At 37.2% G+C, this 11,966-nt stretch overlaps 1 long non-coding RNA gene across 1 annotated transcript; it reads left to right on the top strand.

The window, feature by feature from the left end:
* Positions 1–3,093: 3,093 nt before the first annotated feature.
* LOC129256385 (uncharacterized) lies at positions 3,094–6,254 on the top strand. Its single transcript, XR_010296514.1, has 3 exons — positions 3,094–4,045; positions 4,462–4,581; positions 5,068–6,254. It is a non-coding gene; the product is annotated as an uncharacterized LOC129256385 (long non-coding RNA).
* The last annotated feature ends 5,712 nt before the right edge of the window (positions 6,255–11,966 follow it).

Here is an 11,966-nt window from a genome sequence, read left to right as displayed (position 1 = left end):
TCCTCCTTTCCTTTCCCCTTTCCTTCCCCTTTCCCTTTCTTTCTCCCTCCTTTTTTCTTTTTCCCTTTTTTTTTCTTTTCCCGGTGAAATCCGCCAGCGGGGGGGGGGGGGGGGGGGAAGGGGGGGGGGGGTGGGCAACTTGCCCCCCCGGCCTGTTACGCCACTGCTGTCATGAAATGGGGATTTCAAGTAGTTTGTTAACAAATAATTAATACTCAGCACCAATCAAAATGCGAGCGTACGTGCAGCGCTGGCTAATACTTTTTGACTTTTAGATCTGAATAGGAATACTTTGAGAACTTTATGGAATACAAGAAAATGTTAGGTACCTGACAAATCAAATTTTGCTAGCGTGCAGCGCAAGCAGAAAATGTTAACATTCAGACCATAAAACTGATATTTATACAGAGCACTTTAAAAAATCAATTTGTAAATCAATCAAAATAATGCAAGTTCGATTTCCTAACTAAAATCCAGGGGGCTGAACTATATTTTGTATATTGACTTCAAAAATTGATATTTTAAGCTCTATATTGAGCATATATGAATCACTTAAAGGGATTGTCCGGGTTGAAAAGATTTATATCTAAAGAAATAGAGTAAAACTCACATAGCAAAATGCTGAAAATTTTATCAAAATCGGTTAACAAATAACAAAGTTATTGAATTTTAAAGTTTATCAATATTTTGTGAAAACAGTTATATGCACATCGTCATTAATATTCATTAGGTGGGCTGATGATGTCACATCCCCACTTTCCTCTTTCTTATGTTATTACATGAAATCATAAATGTTTCATTTTTTCATACATGTGTAAATGATGTGTCTCCATTATGATGAAATAAGGCGGCAATAAATAACTAATGCACTTAAGGACGTTCCACAGTTAAAGTGAAATCCATGTCATTTTCACCAAACTTTGCTCATAGATACTTTAGAACCTTAATATTCGAAATATACAAAAATTAACATAAGTCCATGTGTTTGATTTTTTGCTATAGAGCTTCAAAGTTCACCCAAATTGATGTTCTTAAGAATTGCGCATTCAAACAAATTTGGCATTTTTAGACCGCCCAAGATTACTACAATGAGTTTAAACCTCTATTACTCAGTCAAAATACATGAAAAAGTCATCAAATTTCGCAAGAGATTTAATAATTGTATCATTAGAATGGAGAATCTATTTATAGTGATATTTGTTTGCAATTTTAAGTTTAACAGCACTGCCAGTTCTTAAAAATGGCGTAAAAGATAACAAAATCCCAATCTAAAAAATGTGAAATTTCAGTAACAAACTACAAACGTACAATATATGCTGCACTTTATTCAAAATCCATGTCATTTTCACCAAAATTTGCAGAGTTGTAGAGGAAGGTATACCTAAGAGGTACAAACATTAAAAAATAGGGGTTCATGTGCTTGTTTTTAAACCATCAGCATTTTTATTAGAGCAAATGTGCTTTTTAAAACACAAAAAATGCGCCGAATGCTTTGTATCTATGTGAAGAAAAAATCAAAACCACTCTACCATTTATTCAAACTCGGGGTAATATATGTGATTCTTGGCAGCACTGCAGAGTAAAGTATTTTGAAATTGTAAAGAAATTTTTTTGAATGGTCCATGGAATAATTCAATTTTTTAGTTTCATGAAATAACACATAGGATCTGCAGTTAAAGTGCAGAAGATGAGAAAAATCAGCTCAAACCTGCAGCTAATTAATCACCTGTTCATTCATTGTGACGTCAGCGCGCAGAGTGTCTATGGTGCCAACACCAAAGACCTTATAATATATTACTAGACCGAAAGCTGCGTGCGCGTTCAGCACAAAACAAATGAGATTAGGCTCCGCCTACCGCGATCATTTGAAGACAAAAATAAGCCCTCATTGACATTCATGAGCATGAAGATATTCATAATCCGGCCTTTTCATTGGCTAAGAGCGTCATTAATACGCGATTTCCCCGATTCTTTGTCATCGATACTAGTGGTATCGTGTTACAGAATTAATTATTCATTTGACCTCATTACGTCATCTAATTTATTCATTATGAAACTTTTCTTTCCACACAAAAATGGACCTACGAACACTCCGGTGAGTACACATAAATTGATATAACCACATTAATTCTGTGGACTATTTACACATTTCACACTGTATTTTGTGATCTTAGGTTATTTCTTTAACTAACTAGAGAGTTTGCTATCATTCTTCTGTTAAAGAAAAGCAGAATTTGGTCTTTGAAATTGAAGTTAGATTGTCATCGTCGCCCGGCCCAGTGCAGCATGTATGTTGCTTTTCAGTGGTTATGCCGCTGTGTCAACCACATGTATTTTGTACGGGCTCCTAGCCGGCTGGGCATCGAGAGAAAATCGGGCCGGGAGCCCACGATTGATTAAAACAAGAAGAATGAAGCTTCTTTTTGTACACTTTATAACGTTAGATCTAGAGGGAGATCTGCATCTATCTTCAGTAGATCGAGACTCAGTCAGGAATACTGTGAAGCGGAGTGTGGAAGAAGATATGCCTGTCATCATTGTGTCAATCCTCACTAGATTCTCGTCAGTTTCAGACATCAAATTTATTTTGCATAACTTCAGGCTTCTTCTGCATTTAGCCCCCACCCATTTTAATTCTTATTGTTATTTATATAGTTAGACTCGGTATTAGAAATAACATGCTGCTCTGCATGTTTGTCTCACTCTTATTATCAATAGATCAAGATCTAATTTCTGGTTAACAGAGTCTTTCTTCTTAATTTTTTACTTTATCAGTTTATGTTACTTTATTTAGTTACTTTTATCTATCGATGCTTGTAGTACGTAGATCTGGGCCTACCTAATTCAAATCTAGTCATCTAACTTATACTTTCCCAACCCTCGACACGTTCCCCCAGGGCTTAGGATCTAGGTCTATAATTTTAGGCCTAGATGTAGGTCTGGGCCTAAACGACTACATTTACATGTACGAGTATGACTGTCGGTAACCCAGGGAGCTCCCGCCCGCGCAGCGGGAGCTCCCTGGGTTAGACTGTCGGTGGACCAAGGACTAGATCTAGATGATAGATCTACTCTCGGTCAATAATGGCAATGAAGGTTTAGCCAGGAATAAAAGTCAGACATCAAAAATTTCTAAATCGATATACATCTAGGTAAAGTCTAGGTAAAGTCACCGAAGGGTTAGCTTTACATTCCAGGTCTAGATAGATCGAGAGTCTATCGATAGTCTAGATCTAGACCTTATTTAGATACATGAATGTTGTCATGCAGCACTGATTCTGGTTGGACTAGATCTATACTTTCTTACAAATAGAACTAGACCTAGTGCATGAGATTATGAAATTATGTTGTTAAAATCAAATGAACTAAGATTCGGAATAAAAAGATGCAGATTTTTTTTTTGTTGGGGGGGGGGCAGACATGTGAAAAAAATTAGAGAAACCTGAAATTCAGAAAGTGAGGGCCCGAACCTACCAATATTGCCTAGGGCTGTTTTTTGCATTTTCTAAAGTAAAATTGAAGGATTTCATGCAATTCTTTTTTTTTATGAAGGTTTTCACATTTCAGCTCCCACCCAAGCCCCTCCCCCTACACTGTTAGAAAATTTATTCTTAAAATAAAATAATTTCCTGCAGCAGAGTCTCGAGAACACCTGTCATTTTACCAGATTGCATAATCTTACATTATATCATGTAAAATTACAGGAAATTGGTATTTGGTGTATGGAACCTTACAAATTTCCTCAAATAAAACACCATTTTCCTCTTTTTAAACAGACCTGTTCTGTAGAAAACTTCCTGTTTTATGAATTTACAGAATGATTCTGTTATTGCTTTCTGCAAAATCTTGTTTTTTTTCTGTAAAATCTGTTTTTTTTAACAGTGTACATACGGCCATGAAAGAGATCACTTGACAATTATTGTTCTCTCTTTTCTTTCACAAACAGGTTGAGTTTGAAGAACAAGAAAAACAGTAGAGGTCTACCCGGTACCTATGGTTAAACATGATCATAAGTGCATGTATCATTTTGCAGATTCTCATCCAGGTATAAAAGTTAAACTAACCCATTAAAAATTACAGATACATTACATGCATTGAAATGAATGTTAACCATGTTTACATTAAATAAAAATAACCTGAGCCACTGCTAAGAGGTAGGATCTATACTGAATATACACTTCTTATATATACAGGCTCTCGACTCTCTCGAGTCTAAAATAGAACCAATGCCAAAAGTTATGTACCTTGGGCAAATTTATAAAATAAGGTCATGTCCTTGATCTACTATTATTTAAATGGCCTTTTTATTTCCTATTTGTTTATAAACAAAGCAATATCTATTTTTCATGTTTTATATTTTATAAAATTCATTTTATTCATTCTTTAGTGTGATATTCATATTTCATATTTGTAGATTTACAATTTTTTTAAAATCTTATTATTTTACATTTTGTCCAATAGGATGATGCAGCTCTACAATTTCCATGGAGGTGATTGATGATGATAAACAATTGGTGAAGTAGGCCTAATAGAACAGTGATAGGACCACAAAGAGAAATACAACATACAGCAGTTATATGAGTGAGTTAATAAGTGATTATTTTTAATAATGGGGGGTTTTCACAATATTTTTAGGCAACAAATAGACCTGCCTTTGAAAAAAACATTTCAATTCTGTTTTTAGGTTATAGATAGGTGTCGTTTTTATTCGCAGATCAAAATATTCTGTGCAACAAAACATATCTTTAATTCTGACTATTATATATAATTTATATATGTTAATTCATATATTCATATTTATGGGAAATCTCTGACATTTTTTTTATAGAGTACATGTAGTTATAATGGAGAGTGGTATGCAAACTGCATAGAACAGGTTTAAGTGATATGCTTTGTAGAAGTACAAGTTTATAATTAGTAGAAGTAAGATTTCCTATGTTATGTGATGAAGAAATTTATATACCGGTATGTATAGTCTTACTTTTCTTAAAACATTTATGTTTTACAAATCATGACAATTTTAATTTAAATTCATTGATTTTCTTTCTATATTTTTTCAATCTGCAGGACTGGTGTAACAGATGTTTTCATTCAAGAAATCCAACAAATTGAAGAGTGACTTAGCTTAGGAAGCACTTGATAAAGATGGAAAAGGTTTTTTTTTTCAAGTCCAATTTTTTTTTTTTTTAATTATCATCACAACCCCAAATTCATGAAGTATGAAATTTCCTGTCGATTTTCATTAAAACTGGTTGCAAAAGGAAAAGCTATAAACATACAAATAGGAGCGGCGAAGTGAAGTTGAAAGTGGGGGGGGGGGGGAGGCACAGGGAAAATGCTGTATTATGTGAAATTTTAAAGAAGTTGCGAGAGAGCAAAATTTTGACATTTTTAAAAAGAAAATCCAATTTTGTGATAGATTTCGACAAAATATTCAGAATGATATATTTCACCCTTTTTTTTTTTGGGGGGGGGGGGCAAGAGTCCTTCAAGCCCCCCCCCCCCCCTCCATCTGTAGTGTATGAAACTGCTTATCTACCCCCACTCACATGAATTATTAAACTTAATGCACAAAGGATTTCCTTGTTTCAAAGGGCACTCGTCATGGTGACCATAAAACGGGTCCTTCTCAGGTGAAAGGGGCACAGAACAAATTCTTTAGGAGCACTTTTCTGGGGTAAAAGGGGGCATTTATTCGAGAAAGGGCACTTACAAGAAGGCGAGGGGGCACTTTTTAACACTTAAAACGGGCCCCCAGATGAAAGGGCACAGAACACGTTCAGGGGGACATTTTTTGGTAAAAATTTGCATACAAGGAAGAGCACTTGGTAACACCTAAAACAGGTTCTCGTCAGGTGAAAGGGACACAGTACACGTTCGTGAGGGGGCATTTTTCTTACATAAAATTAAAGGCACTTTTCAGTGCTTCAAAAAGTAGGGGGAACTGTGCCCCCCAGGATCGCTGCCCCTGCATACAAAAAACATTTTTGTTCGATTCAAAGTATTAAAATACGCTTAAGAAAAAAAGTAAGGCTAAATCCTCTGATAATGTGATATTTTTTATAGCTATTAATAAAATTCACAACTAACCAGAAAATGCCTTCATGTCTTTCATTTGTATTCATATAGTATTTGTACAGAGCTAAAATGAAAGGGATTTGGAATTGGCAAAATTCAAATGAGATGGAGATCGAGAGAGAGAAAGAGTGATGAGAAGGGGGTTGAAAAGAGATGAGAAAGAAATGGAGGGGCACATATAAAGAGATAATTTAGAGGGGGGGGTAAGAGAGCACGAATGGTGGGAAGTAGGAACAAAGGGGTGGAAGAGAAATAAGACGAGATTTATGGAAACCAGGAGACAGATAACAAGTGGGAAAAGAAGAAGGAAATATATGTAGGAGAAAGGCGGCACCAAAATAACGTGAGTGTGAAAATAAATAATTAAATGGAAAAACAGAGCAAGAAATGCTGGAGAATAGAGGGGACAGGAAACGTATTAAACATGATAAACTGGGTCCCGTTTCATCATGAGTTACAAGTATGGTAATTATGATTGGTTACAGCCGTTACCATCGTAGTTAACTACGATGGCAACTGCTATAACCAATCATAATCTAGGTTACCACGGTAATCACAATAACAGCGATGTTTAAATAGCTGTAATTCATTATGAAACGGACGCCAGATAAAGAAAACAGGCACGGGGATCCATGAGGGCCGGGGCCGGCCCCTTACGTATTATACCTTGAACAACATTTTTTTTTTTTGCTTCTCGAAATTTGTAACAAGAAATGTACTCTATTAGTGGTGACGGTTATTTTTTTTCAGTAACCATACTCAACCAGTGAAAATTACCATCAAATTGTAATAACCATATTCTGCCCCCACCCGCCCCCCCCCCCCCTAGAAAAAAAAAGGAAAACAAGACTTTTGGGTCAACAGCCCCCTTTGATCCGTTCGGCGGCCTCTGCCGGCTATTTAGAGTCTAGATTCAATTCAATTATTTTATTTTCCACTTTCAATTTCATATTTACAATTATGATACAATTGACAAAGTAACATATAATCACAATTGAAGTACATACAAAAATTGACAACATTATAAAATTACAATAGACAATTATCAAATCGAAATATAAATGATTGAAAGGGAGGGAGGGCCAACTCAAAAGCAGAGCTTGTATAATGTAGGCCCCCCTAATATTGATTAATTAATATTGATTCTTTACATTTGTTAAAAACTAAGATGCTGTATATCTTAACATGTGACAATTTGGGGATGGCAAAAGCACTTGAGACCTCTTTAACTAATCACGACTTTATAGGCCTATAAGACACAATACAAACAATGCTTTGTTTTTAAGTGATATCGATTGTGATATCGATACTTTATTGAGCGCAATGTATCGTCTCAGATTTGCACTTGCTTGATTCGCTGAATCCTTCGCGTCACGAGCGCGTAACAAAATGAATACATTAATGAATTTGCCAAGTTGACCTTTGTCATTGCGCTGATGTGCGTATTGTCTAATACACGTACAAAACCACGGTCGACGAGGGAGCATCGTACGAAATTAATATTAATGAGGGCTTATTTTAGCTTCTAATGGATTAAACAAAATGGCGGTAGCTTCGGGGGCTTGGCCAACACTTACAGAGCGCGCGAAGCTCTCTCCCTTGGGTGGTGGGTGCAGGGAGGGGGAGTTTCCCCCTCCCGCGCGAAGCGCGAAGCTTTCGGTGTTTCATAAATTAAAATGAAAAGGAGCCGTCTCTCTTGTCTCTAGTACCTATATTAGCCCCAATTCAGTTGACTATATTGTGATTTTGAACCTTGTTTTCGAAAGTGACTGTGAACGCACAAAAAGGGATAAAATGGAGGAAAATAAAATAATATTAACCCCGCGTGAAGCGCGGAAGCTAAAGCATTTTGTCAATTTTTTGGCAAAGAAAAGGGTCCCGAGAAAAGGGTATTCTCTAAGTAATATTGAATACTTCCCTTGGAAAGATCAGATTTGATTACAAACAATTTAGCGACAGTGCATATTAACTCGCAAAACAGAGGAGAAGAAGGATATATGCTGGGAGGAAGATGTTCCTCCCCGTGCAGAGCAATGAAACTCTTAAATTTCAAAGGACGGGCGTTTCGTCAAATGCAGATATCTCTAATACCCCCATCGGCTCTAATTCAATTGTTTTTCCTCTAAGATTATTGAACTTCATTACAAGGAAAATAGTGCGCAAAAATGTGAAACTTCTGTGATTTATTGAAATTATATAAAACAGGATGATGTATAATTTCTTTGACTTATCCTGATGCGCTTCATTTTGAATGATAATGAAATGTAAGTGTCATTCAAAATTTCACACTGAGGGCGCAAAACAGGACAGGAGATGAATGTGCAGGGAAATGACATGAAGTTTAGTAGAATTTGATAAAAAATATTGTACTTTTTTTTTATTTAATACGACATGAATTTATACCTTCCTCTTTTTAAATTAGGAACCTGTTTGCCCCCAAATTATGGTTGTTTAGTAATGAGCTGAAAAGCGGGAGAAGTTGCCTATATGGAGGTGACGGCAGAAATTGATATAAAGATTTTACCCGTCCAGAGACGACCCGACCAGAAGTTGCGCGATCAAAAAAAAAACCAAAGATAACTTCATATACTTCGGCCTATCCTTACTCTAATTTCATGCCCTAATGTATATATTTGAACTTTAACTGGCAAGAAACACATATAGCTGAGGTGGAAAAACAGGGTTAGAGAAAGGGTGAGGGAAACAAAGGAGAACTGCAATATTGTCATTTAACCGCGCGCAGCGCGGAAGCAAAATTCATACATGTATATTTAAATTTAGAGCAAGAGTGAAGGAGTTTCTTTTTTGAGAAAAAAAAAGAATAAAAAGAAAAACCCACAAAGCTACCTTTCTTCCCTTTCCTTCCTTCGCTTTTCCTTTTCCCCTCTCTTTTTCCCTTCTTTTTTTTTCTTTGGGGACGTTTGGGGGGGGGGGCGACCATCCCCACCGCCCCCCTGGCTACGCGCATGTTCACGAGTGACTGGTATTTTAGTTTGCCAAGTACATTGTACAACATAATATGCATTTAAAGTAGAAATGCAACAAATACCTTCATAGAGCCTTTAATGGTGTGCTATTCTAGTCAACTTGTCTTTTCAATTTCTTCATCCTGCTATGTAAGGCATCCTTACTTAGTATCTTGCTTTGAAATCTCAATGAAATAAATGAAAGGTCATTTGACCAAAATTGTCCATGAAGTAACTACGAACTGGTCTATTGTTTTAGTTCTTGGTAAATTTTTTTTGAATGAACCTTATTTCATAATAATAAAATACAAAAGAACAAATGGGGATATGACATCATCAGCCCACCTAATGAATATTCATGCAGACATGCCTAGAACTGTTTCACCGGAATAATGCAAAACTTTAAAATTCAATAACTTCGTTATTTCTTTTTCGATTTTGATCAAATTTTCAGCATTTTGCTTTGTGAATTTATTGATATAGAAATATCTCCAGCCCGGACCATTCCTTTAACAGGCAATGTGAGTGCGAAGCGTGCGAGCGAAAATTTGATATAGTGACATTAATTTTTTTCTAAGTCTTCCCCTCATTTTATTTTTTCACTCGTCTTCCTCCTTTTATTTTCTTCTTCTTTTTCTCCTCTTTCCCCCTTCTTTTTCTTCTTTTCTCCCCCCCCTTTCCCCTTGTTTTGCTCCGCCAATAGGGGAGGGAGGGGGGGGGGGGGCCTCGGCCCTCAGGATCCGCTTATGCAATGTATGCCGTAGGCCCTTTGGGCAAAATTTAAGTTGTGAAAATTTAGGGGTTTTTTAATTACAAAAAAAAAAAATCAATTTTTCAAAATAGCGTTTTACATAAGATTCAGAAAACAACATCCCTTTTCACTCCTTTCTCTTTCCTTTTCTCTTTTTTTTCTTGGTTGTGAAGATTCCCCCTCCCCGGCCTCCCCGGCCCCGTCTGCACTTTTTTTTATAGGCCTACTACCGGTATATGGATTTATACAAATTTGTCTGAAATTTCAATTAAGCCAAAATGCAATAAGACCTAACTATTGTAGTCCTTACCCCTCTTTTACGGCCCTAGGTGCCGCCGAACATTTTGCAGCATCAACACCCCAACGGGGTGACCCCTGGGAATTTTGACTTCTCCAGGCTTAGGTCGAGTTGCCCATGATATTTGGTCGAGCTACTACAGGGCGTTGCCTTTATTTGTTATTGATATTGGCCGAGTTTAATAGACGGCGAATTGGGCTGAGCTGAGGAGTAGGATTTGGAACAAGCCAGGCAGTAGGAACAAGCAAGAATTTGCTATTTTCTGCTCTCAACATGAGTGAAATACGCCAAAGGGAAGGTGAACAGGTCAAGAGAGAATCTAGTGAAGATGTGAAAATTGTAGAACAAGAATCAAATAAGGAAGAAGAGGTAAATATAATGCATTGCTTTTCCAGCGGTGACAGCTGCGCATCGTCGCCTGAGCCGACCTCGGCCGTTCACACTGCATGCGCTGGCCTGGTTGAATCGGGGTATTCGTTGTATCTTGCACTTGTAGTTGTATAGTGAGTGATTGTATACCGACCGGCCTTGTAATTGTAGGATGGGGGGTCGGGTGTCCGGACACTTTATATTTTTGAAGCCTTCTTTTTTGTCTTTGGATTACACAAAAAAATATGAATCCAATAGTTGTAATCATCTTCTATTTTGTTCTCTATAAATTATATTTCCTAACATTTTGTAGTACTAAAAATTGATGAAACTTAACTTGTAAATTCTTCCAAATGACTTTCTAAAATTGATCGTCCGGACACACATAGACGGCGAATGGGCTGAGCTTCTTCTTCAACCTACACTGACTGCCTCCTTCAATCCTAAAAAGATTCTTGCAGTATTGTAGTACCGGGGGCCGGCAGGTGCAATACACCGGGTGAACACCCTTCTCTTTGACGAATAGTGTATTGGTTTTAACGTGCATAGGTTGTGACTCTCCTATACACGGGACCAACATTTGTGTCCTTTCCGATGGACGGAGTGTTTTCCAACTGCATTCACACCTGCACTGAATACAGTGGTGAGGCACGCTAACACACAACGCTGTAGCATCAGATTTTTTGTTAGACGCGTTTCGGCATGAGCGGGACTCGAACCCCTCACGTTGAGATCTACGATCTTATCCGAAACATGCGCTCTAACTGACTGAGCTACGCTGCCTCCCTAGCTAGCTGAGTAGTAGGATTTGGAACAAGCCAGGCAGTAGGAACAAGCAAGAATTTGCAATTTTCTGCTCTCAACATGAGTGAAATACGCCAAAGGGAAGGTGAACAGGTCAAGAGAGAATCTAGTGAAGATGTGAAAATTGTAGAACAAGAATCAAATAAGGAAGAAGAGGTAAATATAATGCATTGCTTTTCCAGCGGTGACAGCTGCGCATCGTCGCCTGAGCCGACCTCGGCCGTTCACACTGCATGCGCTGGCCTGGTTGAATCGGGGTATTCGTTGTATCTTGCACTTGTAGTTGTATAGTGAGTGATTGTATTACCGACCGGCCTTGTAATTGTAGGATGGGGGGTCGGGTGTCCGGACACTTTATATTTTTGAAGCCTTCTTTTTTGTCTTTGGATTACACAAAAAAATATGAATCCAATAGTTGTAATCATCTTCTATTTTGTTCTCTATAATATTTCCTAACATTTTGTACTAAAAATTTATGAAACTTAACTTGTAAATTCTTCCAAATGACTTTCTAAAATTGATCGTCCGGACACACAACGTGTCCGGACACACAACAACTGGGTATATTACCAAACGCGCGCATCGTACGCGTCAGAAAATGATTTAATACGCTGAAAACTTTGCAACATCCTTCCAAAGGGAACTTGAATAGAAAGATGACGAAAAATGGTCAAAAACAAATTTTCAAAGTCTTTATATT

This window comes from Lytechinus pictus, chromosome 18, assembly GCF_037042905.1.
Source record: "Lytechinus pictus isolate F3 Inbred chromosome 18, Lp3.0, whole genome shotgun sequence".
Lineage (NCBI taxonomy): Eukaryota > Metazoa > Echinodermata > Echinoidea > Temnopleuroida > Toxopneustidae > Lytechinus > Lytechinus pictus.
This window is presented reverse-complemented; position numbering and strand designations above follow the sequence as displayed.